Raw genomic sequence first — 14,559 nt, forward strand, 5'->3', positions numbered from 1 at the left:
CCGCCCCGCCCGGGGGTAGAGCGGCGGGATGCAGCCGGGGTCCCCAGCCCTGGCTCAGCATCCCGGGTACCACCCCCCTCTAGGGCACCCGCCATTTCCGGGCACCCCCCCATCCCGGGCACCCCCTGCTACACGCACCCCACCCCACGCGCTCTCTCCCTGGGCACTCACGAGTGTGCTCTCACGGGCACGACTCTGGATGCAGGTGTGTGTGCAGGTGTGCACAGGTGCCTGCACACTCGCTTTGAGCACACGTATGTGAGTGTATGCCCCTGTGCCGTGCGTGCCCATGTGTGTGTCCCGCACAGGCTGTAGCCATGTCTCTGCTCAAGTGTCCACTGTGTGCAGTCAGGACACTGAGCACTGTCCTGTCCAGCCCCTGCAGAAGCTGCCCATGGCCCAGAATGAGACCTGTCTGAGAGCTGAGGATCCCTGAGGATGGAGCCACCACACCCCCCAGGGCAACTCTTCCTGTAACCTGTACTGAGGCCTGACACTCAGTACAATGGTGTTTCTTGATATTCAAAGGAACCTGCCACGTCCCAGTTTGTGCTTATTGCATTTTGTTCCAGTACTGGACATCACTGGGAAGAGATGAGCTCTCATCTCCTTGCACCCTCCCTGCCTGTGTATTAGTAGGATCCCTCAAAATTCCTCTGCTCCAGCCTCAGCAGACCCTGCTCCTGCAGCCACCCCACAGAGTACAGGTGCTCCAGTCACTCCACCACCATCACGGCACTTTGCTGGACTCACCCCAGCATGTCTGTGCCTTGCCCAGGTAATCCCAGCTGGAGCAGCACAGGCTCCCCACTGGCACTCCCTGCCCAGCTTTGCCTGGTGCCATGAGGACACATCCCTGGCTTCTGCCAAGCTGGTGCCCAGCAGCATCCCAAGGATCCCTGCAGAGCTGCTTTCCAGCTGGTGGCACAACTTATGCTGGTACAATATCCCCCTGGGAATCAGGATCTCTCTACCCTGGCAGTACTTTGGGAGGGTAGCTGGGCTGTGGGGCAGAGCTTACCCCTCCACCTATCCCAGAGCCCCAGTGCCCCAGGGAAACGTTGTTTAGGGTGGCCAGTGTGTCTGGGAATCTTGCTGCATCCCAAAAGGATGCTGGCCCTGCTCTGGAGAACTGGCCCACTTAAGTCCACATGCACCTCTCTGCGGGAAGGGAAGTTCTGGGAAGGAAGGCAGGAAGGCAGGAAGGAAGGAAGGAAGGTTGGTTCCTCTGGTGAGTTTTTTTCTTCCAGGGCTAATCTGGAGTCATGTCTGTGTTCTGGGGGGGGGGGGGGGGGGGAGGTGGTCTGTGGATCCCCGTGTGCCCTAACCCTAACTGGGAGACACTGGGGCCTGATGGATGGTGCTTGGCAGTGTAAGCTTATCTCGCCTTATCAGGATTTCCCTGACAGCAATGCACTGCAGACAGGGCAGAGTCCACCCCATGGCTGTGACAGGGCTGCCGTGTGCCACCCATGACATCACCCCATATGCCACAAAGGTCTCCCCTGTCCTGGGAGCTGTGTTAATGAAGCTGGTTGAGGGCTGGCAGGACTGGCATGCCAAGGCTGGGGAAGGGCTCTGCTTGGGGCTACCCCAGATGTGGGAGAACCAGCTTTCCACCCATAGGGATCCACAGAGCCCTCCCTGACATGGGCTCTGCCACACTGTGCTGTGTTCATGTCCCAGCGCCCCTGGGGCTGCTCTGTGCATGCTTTGTCCCCGCTCATGCCCAGCACCCTGGGGCTGCCCTGTGCCTGGGCTGTGTTGGCAGGCCTGTGGGGCCCCACAGGGAGGGATCCACGGGGCAGCACAGGACAGCCTTGGCTGACAAGTGAATGACTGTATGAGAGACAGAAAACCCAGTTTGGGTTTATCTGGAAGATAACAGGGGATAAGGAGGGATGCCTAACGCTCTGGCCTTCACTGCCTAAGCAGCTAGTGGGTTACAGGGCTGGCCCTGCAGCAGATCTCCCCACTGTGTAATCATGCAGCTACTGCCCTGCTGCCAGCTGCTGGCACAAGGCTGGTGTCTGGCTGGACAGTGAGGACGTGGGGCTGAGCCCTGGGCTACCCAACTCAACAGGCAGCACTGTCAGTCCTGCACCCAGCTCCGCTGACGTGGCTCAAGGCTGTAGACAAGGCCAGTGTGTGGCTAAGCTCCCAAGGACTCAGGGCTGAGCCTGCAGTGGGGGAGCACTGAGCTCTGGTGAAAATGCCAGCAGTCATGGTCCATGCAGGGAGTGGGTCCCAGCCTGGGTCAGCAGGAGTGCAGAAATGGGCTGGTGAAGCAATACTTTCCTCTCTTCTTCTGCATGCTATGTTCCATTTAGGGCTCCCCAGTACAAGAAAGATCCCATACTGCAGTGAGGCTGGTAAAGGCTGCTGAGCTAGTCAGGACTGGAGCTAGGCTTATTTGGGCTGAAGAAGAGGAGAAATCAGACTTTGTCTGCCCTGAACTCTGAGTCATGGCAGGACTAATTTATTCTCCTTTTGCACTCCCCAGGCCAGCATGGGCATTGGGGTGATGCCTCTTATGGAGACATCCTGCAGGCAGCGGCTGGATGACCAGACTGTGTGAGTGACTGCCTGGGGCCTCATCCATGTCTTAGTGCTGACACACCCCCAGATGTCCCCATGTCCAGCCTTGCCCTTCGCCCCAGCCAGCAGCAGCACTGGCTCCCCATTGTATGTGTACCATGCATGCTGCTGGCCTGCTTGTGTCACCTGGGGACAGGCGCCGCTGGGGGAGATGCACAGCTCTGCCTTCTGGAAAAGGAATTGCTTCAGCACTGGATATAAGCCTCTCTGCTTTTTACTGATCCAGGCTGGAACTTACAGCTTTGTGGAAGGAAGCAATAGAGCTTCCAGGACATCCATGGTTCTGAACATGAAAGGCAGAACAGGGAAACAACTTCATGAGAGAAAATGTCTTGTGAAGGTTGGAAGTTGGAATGAGCAAAGGAATGGTGCAGTTATCTCACGTCTGAGTTGAGATTATCAGTTCAAGTACCTTGCAGATCCAGGGAGACCCTTGAGGGCTCCTGTGGACCCTGGCATGCACCCTCAAGTCCCTCTACCCCATGCTGGTTGGTGGGCACTCCTCAGGCTGGCAGCCAACACAGTCACCCTAGTCTGCCTAGGAAAGCCTGGGTCAAGCCGTGGCCTTATGTGACATCTTTGTCCCATTTGGATCCCATCCTTTGGCAACAAGACTCCACACTAGTGCTACCCTATCACACTTGTGTGACTTGGGACCCTCATTACACAGCAGCCAGGAGTGCCCCAGCCTGCTGCATCAGGCTACTCAGGCTTTCCATCAGCCTGATGGAGATGGGGGCACTGGGATGTGGTGGGAATCAGGCTCTTTTTCTGCTTTCATGGCATTTGCCTGCTCCCTGTGGGGCCAGAGACCAGTGTGGTGGGCTTTACTCGCCTGCACCCAGCAGTCCTGGCTCTAGGGAGAGCACTGGTTCAGGTTGGGGTGGCACTGGTGCCCATGGGTGCACAGTCCACCCTGGGCAAAGACAGCCCACGTGCCTGGCCCCAGAATCTGGGAAGGCTGTGCTGGCTGTCATCATGTAGCATCTGCCCAGACTTCTTCAAGGAAAGAGCCATCCCTCTAGGATATATTGTCTAATTTTATAGGGGGAAGGGAGTACAGGGGCAGACTTTTCTTCTCTCTTGCCAGATTCTCATTGCAGAAGCAGAGCTGGCTCCATCAGCTATTTTCAGTGTGAGGCTGGGCTGTAGGGACGATGGAGGTGATCAGGCTCTGCACACCTGCGGGTCCTGCAGCTCACAGGAGCCATCTCCTGCTCTGGGTCCTCAACCACAGCTGCAGCCTCCTCAAGGTTTTTTCCAAGAGTCATAGAGCACCCCGAAGGCCCTGGGCAGCCTTGTCTAGGTGACCCTGCTTGAGCCAGGGACTAGACAACCTCCACCTTCATCAAGGAGTTGTGCCTTGCTTCCAGCAGTAAATAACCAGCTTTGTCTATAGGAAAATGCAGAAAGCTCCAAGACTTAAGGAACACAAAGAAAACCACCCCAAAACCACCACAAGGCACAGAGGTTCCTTGCAAGAGGATGGTACTTTCCTCCTACTGATGGTAGGAGGAAATTCCTACCATTTTCTGTTTTCCCTTAGTCCCTAGGCATTTCCCCATGCCATTGGTGCACCTGGTTTTACTGCCCTGGTAAGCATGTCCCTTTAAATGATGGGAACTACCCAGGAGGAAGCAGCTCTGCAAGGAGCAGTACCTGGCTGGTGCATATCACTGCACTCCAGGTGAAGGTCAGGTAAGTGATGAATCAGCAGGAGCTGGGCTTACCAAGAGCAGGAGGAGCAGCAACGCAGAGCAGGGAACCCCTTTCCAGCATGCGTGGGGCTTGGCAGGAGCTGTGGGCTGGTACACTGGGGAGAGGAAAGTTCATGGGGTTGAGGCATTTCTGGAAAGCCCAGTTGCTTTTCTTTCAATGTGCAAGGAAAACTGTGGGCTGGTATTATCATCTCTTTGGAAATGAGATGAAGGGACCAAAGCAGCTTGACAAGAGAAAAAAATCCCACATGCTTCAGATTTCCTTCCCATTGTGTGCAACAGATGTGACTGAGCTCTGCCTGTGACAAATGCTGGGAAGGTTTGGGTGCCTGCAGCAGGAAGTGTGTATGGCACTGGGTGAATCATTTACTGCAAAGTCAGGTGAACAAGCCACAGCACGTGTGTGCTTGTTACTCGCAGGTGGCAGAGCAGGGCCCTGCACACAGCCAGCTCCACCCCGAGCAGCCCACGGGGACTGGCAGGGCTGCAGCCTGTGCACCCTGGCCTGCAGCCTCCACACCACGTCCGCACCATCGCATGGCTCAGCACAGGGGGATGAGTGCGGGACAAGTTTAAAAACTTGAGCGTTCCTCCTTGAACTCCCCACATCTCCCAGTAAAGCCAGTTTCCCTGGTTGTGGTAAAGGAAGCAGCTAATTTCAGATGGCCTTGGGCCCCAGTGAATTTCTCCTTCCCACTGGAGCTGAGTCTGGTGCAGTTGAGTCTGGGCTTCTCCTGGCTCAGTCCAATGAAATTGCTGTCCTAGCTCTCATTTGTGTCCAGCACAGACACAAGGCAAGAATTCCAGCAATTTCTACGGAGAGAAGCCTCAGGAACAGTCACACCACAGAGCCCCTGCAGATGCTGGCCAGCAGCATGAGGCCAGCTGTGTCCCAGGCTGTTAAAGGTAGTCAGCAGTAACAAAGAAGGGCAGTTACATAGAGCAGCAATACATGGAGTGAGTCCTGGAGACATGGCATGCTGCTGACACAAGGGATTCTGCAAAGGAAACTGGGACTTGGGAGCTTCCTTGTCCCCGGCCAAAGATGGTAGCCTGGGCCTGTGCTGCTGCTGTCATGACCCACTGGTCAGGGGAATGATGTTCAGCATAAATTCTCACCAGGTTGAACAAAGCTGCTGGATACATGTCAGGAACTCCTATGTTTCACTGTACTGTCACCGTAACTCTGGCAACCAGCCCACTGCTTAGACTCAAAAGGTGTTGGCCAACAAGCCTGTAAATTCTTATAACACACTTCCACAGGGTGCTGCCCAACAAGCCACAACACATTTCCATAAACTTCCCACTTGCACAACGAAGTTCACTACAGAGTATGGGGTGGAATATGGTAAGTGTGCTTTGCCCAGGAGAGGAATAAACACAGAAGAGGGAGAAAGAGAACAAAGATGATAATCAGTATGTAGATCCCATCTTGATCTTGCTGCATGGGTGGTCCAGGGCTGGGGTTGTGAGACAAAGAAAGTGAAAAAGAAAGGGAGGGAAAAGAGAATGAGTAGGCCAAATCCACTTTATTTTCCAGTTGACCTGGTACAGGCTTTTTTGTAAACTTGACTCTTTGTGCTGTTTTGTTCATGCATGCACAGCCAGCCATTTCAGCTCTCCTGCAGGAAGTGCGCTGGAGGAGGGAACTGAGCATAAAACTCAGGGAGGAGCCGGAAACTGGCTAAGAATGCACTGCCCAAACTCCATGGGACTCTCTCCTACAGTCATATCTTGCCTGTTGTAAATCAGAACGACTGAGACAAAACATCCCTATGCCTAGTGCAGTACAGCCATCAGGAATGGTGACTCTGCAGAAGCACCAAAGTTTTGTGAGCAGCACGAGCCCATGGAGCCCAGCAGGCTGGGGAATGGATCTGGTCTAGTAAACCACTAAGTTAATTAGCAAATCCAGCTGCTCTTCCAGAAATCTGCCCCTGGAGCATCCCTGAAGAAAGGGCAGCACTGGTCAGGAGGCTGCATGTTTTTGTTTTGGATACTCATAGCACCTACAACTTTGCTTTAATTCATCTTTGTGTCCATGTCAGTCATTTTGGAGTGCCAGAACAGTATCACAGGCTCTCAAGCTTCAGGACTGCCTCTACCACGTGGCCGTGCCACATGCACAGTTACCTCATGATGCATTCTTGAGGCTGATAGTCACCTTTCCTGTGCCCTGTGGCCAGAGATTCTCCAGGAAAGGAAAAGGGCAGATCTTCATCAATTTCTTTTGGCTTCACCTTATGGTCAAAGCAGAACTGGACGTTTTTATTGGAAACTACAAATAAAAACACAGGAGGAACCCCTCAAGCCTTGCCATGCACCTCCACCTGCAAAGATGTACTTCAGGGTTATGCAGGGACATGGACTTCCTGAGTTCTGTTGCAGGAACACTGGAGAAGCTGCGAGCAGATTTGATTCCACTCACATTCCGGTTAGTGATGATGTCACCTCTCAGGTCCTCAAGCACAAATCACAGTTCTGGCAGAGAGCGCTCCACCTTCGTTCCTGGCAGCAAGTGGTGACTCCTTTCTGGCAGAGCATCCCTCCAGAAGCCTTACCAAGTTGGCCAAATTCTGCACAGGGCAGAAACCCCCAAGTGACCTCATATATGGAGCTGGAGTTCACTTGCCAACCTGGCACAGGGAGGAGAGGCAGAGGGATGGAAGCCACAGCTGGACTCCCGGCCCTGCCACAGCAGGGATTCCCTCGCCAGAAGCGGCTCCAAGGCCCGCTGTCGCGCGGTGTGCTCAGCGCTGCGGGAGAAGCGAAAAGCCCCCGGGCAGCTGTGCCAGACTGTCCGGGGGACAGCACTCGGTCCCCGCCGCGACAAGGCCGCTCCTGACCACGAACGGGCCCAGTCGCTCCCGCCGCCTCCGGCCGAGCCTCGAGCCGAGCTGCAGCGGCCCCTGCGGGCCCGGAGGCCCCTGCGGCCGAGGAGCGGGCGGGGAGCGCGGGCTGCGGACAGAGCCGGCTGCCTGGGCCCGCGGGCTGCGGACAGAGCCGGCTCCCTGGGCCCGCGGGCTGCGGACAGAGCCGGCTGCCTGGGCCGCAGGCTGTGGGACAGAGCCGGCTGCCTGGGCCCGCGGGCTGCGGACAGAGCCGGCTGCCTGGGCCCGCGGGCTGCGGACAGAGCCGGCTCCCTGGGCCGCAGGCTGTGGGGGCTCCTGGCGGCAGGTACCGTCCGCTGGGTCCGGATCGCTGTGGTCGCTGTGTGCGACCAGCAGCTCTGCATTCTGCCAGGGAATGGCACCCAGCCATGCTGTCGCGTCAGAGCTGAAGGCCCTGCTTTGAGAAAAGGCCTCCAGAGCTCCCTTCTGAGCTAAACCGCTTACTTTGTAAAGAAGCGGAAACACAGACCCTACCTGGTGGATTGTCAGAGTTGCAGAGAGTTGAGCAAATCTGTGCCTGTGTGCACCCTAATCTCTGCCAGCTGGGCAGTTTTTCTTTCCACACGGGTTTCTCACTGCCACTTCTTTGAACCTTCCGGCAATACGCTTCCTGCTTGTCCTTTGTTCTCCAATTGCCACACCAAGTGCCTTGTCCTGCTGCATGTCTTCCACCGGCCCAGCAGCTGGAAAAGCTGGATGGACTGTGGAAGGAGGCCGTGAGGGGACTCCACAGCCTGCCCCCAGCAGGTTGGGGACAATGGACAGACTGTCTGCGCTTTGCCAGAGCTGCTCAGGTGAGGTGGAGTGAAGACATCTGCTCTCCTCCAAACAGACCAAAACAAACCTCTTCTCCCACACAAAGGTATGGAGTACAATGAGAAATCTAGAGGGTGGGCTGGGTTTGTCATTGGTTACCTTCCAGCACACCAACCCTCTGTTCTCCTCTCACTTTCTTATGGGGCGTTCCTTTCACCTGGTATCAGCTGTGGGCAGGGCTGTGGTCACCCATTTGGTTTTATTGAAGTCTATTGCAAGTTTTCTTATTAAATGTGTGCTATCGCTGCTACTCTGTGCTATCACAGAACAAGGTAGGTGGCAAGGGAGCTTCAGAGGTCTCCAGAGCAGCCTCCCCCTCCAGATTCCAGTAGGAGTGGTTGCTCAGGTTCTCCTCTAGCTGAGCTTCTAGTGTCTCCAGGGACAGAGATCCCACAGACTCTCTGGGCCCTGTTCCAGCACCTGAGCCATCTCATGATAGTTTTTTTCTCTTGTGTAGCCAGCTGGAATTCCCTGTGTTCTATTGTGAGCCCATCAACACTTGTCCTATCATCATGCACCTCTAAGGACCCAGCACTGTCCCTTTAGCATCTTCTCATGAGGTGCGTGCTTCTGAAGGCAGCAACTGGCATCCTCAAAGCCTTTGATACTCCAGAATGAACAAACCTCATCCCCTGTCTCCTCATGCATCCCTTATTTCCAGCCGCAGCAATCCTGCCAGCCTGCACTTGATTTACTGTTGTGTGTCAGTGACGTTCTTGATGTATTTACCTGGAGTCCAGCCTGGACACAGCACCACAGAAGCTTCCTCAGGATGGAGCAGGGTTTATGGGGCTCCACATTCACTTTGCCTCCTCTCTCTGCTTGCACTCTACAAGCAAGTAGTAGAGTGGTTTTGGATAATAAAATGCAAGTTGTTGTTCCAGAAGCTTAAGAACTTCCCATTGCCTGTATCCCATTATCCCATTGCCTGTAGCTATTTTTTTTTTCCAAATGAGGATGCTATTTGGGATCTATAGACATTTCCTGAGAGGCAAGTGGGGTCCAGATGCTTCTTGTGAGCACTGAAGTAGTGCAAGCACTCATCTGAGCTGAGCTGCCCAGGCTGAACTGCTGTCAGAGCCTGGTGAGCACTGACTGCCTTGTGGTGCATTCCAGAGCTCTTAATTTTGGTGAGAAGGATGTCCTTTACAGAGCAGAGGGACATTCTGGCTTCCTGCCCCAAGAAGGCAGAGCAGTGTCTGCTCTCATTCCTTGTTTACATTTTTATTTGGTTAATCAGAAGCTTCTTCTTTTGTACCAAAACTTTTGTGTTTGGCACAAGAGAACTTACTGGGGTGCTATTTTTCCAACAAACATCACTATTAGGCTTCAGTGGGATAAAGAGTGTTGCTTTTTTTGATCACTGCTCAGCTAGGTCACTGATCATTGGAGCTTTTCAGTTATGCCATTTTTAGGTGTAAAATCTGGCTGCAGGAAGGCTCAGAACAGCTGTATGAGAGGGTGTTCCCTCTAAAAACCCCAGAGGAGACTACTGCTGTTGGTGTTGCATTTCTGCAGCCCTCCAGGAATCACTGTGTGCATAGTGGACGAATGAAAAAAATCTCTGGGAATCTTTGAATGAAGGGTAACTAAACCAAGAAAAGGCAAAGCTGACATCATTGCAAATTGGGAGAGGAAGGGATGAGATACCAGGGCCGCCATCAAGTGACTGTCATTAGGCACCAAAGTTAGTGTTGACTTGAGACACTTTGTATGCTGTGGCAAGACTTGTCACAAGTTAAAAGCCAGCTTCTCTGAAGCTCTGGGCTCCCACTGGAACCCAGAGCGGTCTAGAACCCAAAAGGGAGGAGTAGCAGCAGCAGCAGCAGCCAGTGCACGTGTCTGCAGGGAGCTGGCGCAGAGGGAGGCACCCCCAGCTGGCCCAGAACAGAGGTGGAGCAGGGAGCTGTGTGGGGCAGAAAGGGAAAAGAAGGAAATGCTCTGGAAGCTGAGGATTGTGCAGAAAAGCCACTCTATGAAAAGCCATTGTCCATAAAGGAGACAGAGGAGTCCTGCAACTTTATTTGAGTAAAGGGAGAGAGTCCACTGGGACATACCCCTGTGCAGTTTCTTGGTTTTGGAGGATGCTGCCTCCTTTTATCCTAAACTCTTGGCCGCATGTTACCCTCTTCCCTTCCCCACTGGCTGAAGAACTAGGAAGGTACAGCCTTCCTGAACCGCCTACCACACATTCCCCCTTGAATATGTATTGACATTTCCCCCCAAAGTTTGGAAGTTCATACTGTCTGGGTTCTGCAGTAGACTTGTGTGGATGCATTTCTCCTATGATCCTGAAGTTCAAACTGTCTGGGTCAAATTGTCTGGGTTCTGCACCAGACTTGTAGCTTGATGTAGAGACATTAACACCTATTTCTCCTAAAGATCCTCACCCATCAAGTAATTTGTAAAGACATTAGTACCCATATTTCCTGTCAGGATCGATCCGCAGCCTCCCTTTGGCAGGTTTGAGGTCTCCTAGAGCCTCCTTCACACCTGTGATGCCATCTCTGCAGCACAATCCTGGCCTCCAGCATCCACCAGTAGATGCTGCCCCTCAGGGAAAAAGGACTGCAGACCTGGGACACCCAGGATGCTCTGTGCCATGTCTCATCCCACTCCAACTCATCCCCCTTCCCCACCTGCAGCTGGACCAGTCCCCAGTTCCCCCAGGAGCATGTCCTGGGTTCAGCAGTGCGAGCACTGTGGCCCTGTGCTGCTGAGCAGGAGCAGAGCCGGGGGTTCTGACACAGTGTCTCTGATTAGGAAGGTCCTGACACAGTCACATCCCTGCCTGAAGAGTGTCGGGTGTCCCCTGCACTGGCATTCTCCCAGATGCTGCTCCAGCTGGGCCAGGAGAGCCCTGGCAGCACCATGGGACAGCTCTCCTCATGGACACTGCAGAGACTATTCCCTGACCATGTACCAGGGCACACAGCAGGGACTGGGTCACGTGCTGGCCCTGCTCTTGATCAGCTTGAGGCACAAATATGCCTGCCTGGGGGTCGCCCCTGAACCAGTGGCAGCTGTCTGCCTGCTGGAAGGCCATGGATACACAGGGCTGCCACCGCACCCTCAGCATCACTGAGGTCCTGCCCACCAAGCCCCCAGGAGAGCCCAAGCTCGCTTATAGCTACCTCCAGTTCTGTCCCTGCCAAGGAAGTTGTGCCAGAGAACCCACCAGCCCTGGATGTGACTGTTTGCTTGGAAGCCAGAGTGTCCCTTTGCCCCAGATCCAGTGTACCATGTGCTGAGCCTGCCTTGGAGATGGGCCACCTGCCCTTCGGTCAGAGAGCTGGTGCCACCTCTTCCATCTTGCTCTTCCGTCTTACCCTGCCTTTTCGACACAAGCAGGACTCCAAAGGTGGCTAGTTCAGGTACAAAAACAAGGGACATTCAAGAAACTAATTAGCATTGCTGTCAGGGGTGGAAAATCTACCTTAAAAACAGCCCCAGCTTCCTATTGTGTCCCAGAGGGGCGCTGGGAGGCTCAGGGCTCCTTCTGTACTGCTGGCAGGTGTTTCTCCTCTGCAGATAATGCCCAGAGCCCCAGGGTAAGGATTGATGGGGACAGAAGCAACATCAGGGGGTCTGGGGACTAATCAAAAGCCCTGTGGTCTGAAAGGGCTTTGGGAGTACAGACAAGTCCAGGATTGAGCAGAACATTCCTTTGCCATCCTGCATCCGGGATACCAGGAGGCCCCTTGTGAGGGACTGAACTGTGAAGGGATGATGACTCAAAACATTCTCCCATTTGTGGAGATGCCAGGGTGCTTTGTTAAAATGGAGGAGGAGAGCTTTTGGGTGTGTAATGGCCAGTGTGACCTGTCTTGAGGCCTTTGTGTGATGAGATCTTCCTACTCTTGTCAGATTACTGTAGATAACCACCAAAACCACTACATACCTACTTGCCTGTACTGTGAGAAACAACAGCTCACTTTTTAAAATTTTAAAGATTTATTAAACCTTAGCAAAAAAATACAACAAAAAGACTAAATACGGAAAAATTACAGTACTGGGAGCCCCGCCATGACTGCCAGCCACGTGGCTCATCTTCAGAATGGATGTTCTGCCTTTTATATCTCTAGCTTCTCCTGGAGCCTAGTCAGTCGACTCCTTCCTTGCAGTCCACTGGTGGAGATCACTGTCTTACATTTTGATTGGAGGTCAGGTGTTACCATAGTAACAAGCCAACCTTCCCAAATGTCCGGACTCCCCAGGCCATCCCGTGATAACAATACTGGGGGAACACATTGCAATAACATAACTGTGCATCTATAAAATTTCTCTTAACATACCTATAATGTTCACCCCTTAATTGGGAGAGCCAACTATCTTATTATTCATCCATAACACTGTGTAATCATATTTTTTTTACAATAAACCCTGCTTGTGTATATTTACACAAACACCAGTCATTCAGTGTCATTTCACTCTAACTTGCTCCAAAGAATCTAGTAACGAGAACGTGGGTTACCATTGGCTTTGGTTGTAACAGCCCTGGTCCAAAGACAGCTCTTGCTGAATAAATAAATCTATAATGGAGAAGAGACCTCTCAGACATTTCCTCCCAGCACCTTACTAGTGGGGCCAAGGGGTAAAATTACAAGTCAGCAGGAAATAAAAAGATGGAGAAAAGAAAGAAGAGGGAAATGAGATTAGAGTTAAAAAAAATTGGAAGCTTCTGGGGGTGAGAATGATCAAATTGCTACTTTACAATTGCTACTTTAAAAATTATTGTTATTGTTATTATTATTATTATATTTTATTTCTCCACTTTTCCTTTTCCTTTCACTAACTGCAGTCTGTGCTTTCCAAGAGGAGGACACACAATGGTGTGGTACCTGCTCCCATCATTTTGGTTCACAGCCTGAAGAGACAACTGTGTTTGCAGCCTGAGGCAGAAGCAAAAGAAACAGCACAGTTGGTCCATTTGGAAAGGGAGAAAGAGATTTCCTGAACTTCCAGTGGTAATGGGCTCACAGTGGGAAGAGATGGGATGGAGTTAAACTGTGGGCTTGGGACATGCCTGCAGAAGCACATGGCAGCACAAAGAAGCACGTGGCAGCACAGAGAGGCTTTTCTCTGCCTCACCTTAGGAGGAGGAGGTGCCACATGGCAGAGTCCTGCAGAGAGGAGCCTGCCAGAAGCCGACAGGTGAACAGCACATGATCCCCCCATAGAAGGACATTTAAAAAGTGTATTGCTGACGTGGCAACATGGGATAGGTCACATAGTGAGAATTACCATGTAAGGAAACACTGTGCCTTGAAATCGTGTATAAAACCAGCTTGTTTCTTTGAATAAATGATTCAGATTCCCTGCTGGGCTGGGTGTGTGTCATGGTCATTACAGCTCACTGCCAATCTGGCAGCACAAATGGCTTCTGGAAAGACAGCTTTGTTTATTTTCAAATATACCCTTGAGGGTGTGCTGCTGGCACACATTTATTATGTTCTGGAAGTGTAACAAAGGCATGTCCTGAACACCAGAGTGCTGGACGTGGCCAGTTGCTGTGTTATGACTGTGGCAGAGGTTCCCAGGGGTGGGAACTGTGTAAATTTTCTGCCTCTAGACAGTTGTAGTGGTTATTTTCACTTTGATGTGTGAAATTCTTTTTGTTGATGCAAGTGAAGTTTGCGAAGATTGTGTCATGAATATTTATATTAATGCTAATTACCTTAGCTAAGAGCTGAGAACAGTTCCATCTCTTTCTAACAGAAGTCTTTCTTTGGAATCTGAGATGTCTCTGAAGCTTTTCTTTTCTGCTAGACTGGGGAAGACAGTCCTGGACAAGATCTTTGGACACAGTTGTTTGTCTACCTGGGTAAAGCTTTAGTCAAGATGTTCTTCACCTCTGCATTTCTGAACATGTAGATGAAGGGGTTTAGCAGTGGTGTTACAGTTGTGTTTAAGATGGTGACTGTTTTGGCCAGTTCCAATGAAGCTTTGATGGATGGCTTGACATGGAGGAAGATGGTGGAGCAGTACAAAATAATTACTGTAATGAGATGGGAAGAACAAGTGGAGGAGGATCTTCACTGGCCTTGAGCAGATGGGATGATGTACAGTGGAGATGATAGAAATAAAAGAGTTCAGGGTAAGGACACAGGAGTCGAGGATGACAATGTCTTAGGTTGCCAATGCAAGATGTGTCTGAGGTGTGTATGCTATTGCCATCTGTTACAGGTGAGGCAGTTATCTTCTGTTAATTGGGCCACCTGTTAAGGTTTGGGTTTTTTGTTCATTTTTACTATTGCATTTGTAATTTTAATTTTCCTAGTAAAGAACTGTTATTCCTATTCCCATATCTTTGCCTGAGAGCCCCTTAATTTCAAAATTATAACAATTCAGAGGGCAGGGATTTACATTTTCCATTTCAGGGGAGGCTCCTACTCTCCTTAAGTGGACACCTGTCTTTTCAAACCAAGACAATATTACATAGGGTGGTGGAGTTGGTGGTAAATAATCACGAGCATAACAGTGACTCAGGACATACATAGAGAGGAAGAAGACAAACAGAAATACTTGCAGGTGTT

Source organism: Pyrgilauda ruficollis, unplaced genomic scaffold (assembly GCF_017590135.1).
Source record: "Pyrgilauda ruficollis isolate IOZ18807 unplaced genomic scaffold, ASM1759013v1 scaffold9, whole genome shotgun sequence".
Classification (NCBI taxonomy): domain Eukaryota; kingdom Metazoa; phylum Chordata; class Aves; order Passeriformes; family Passeridae; genus Pyrgilauda; species Pyrgilauda ruficollis.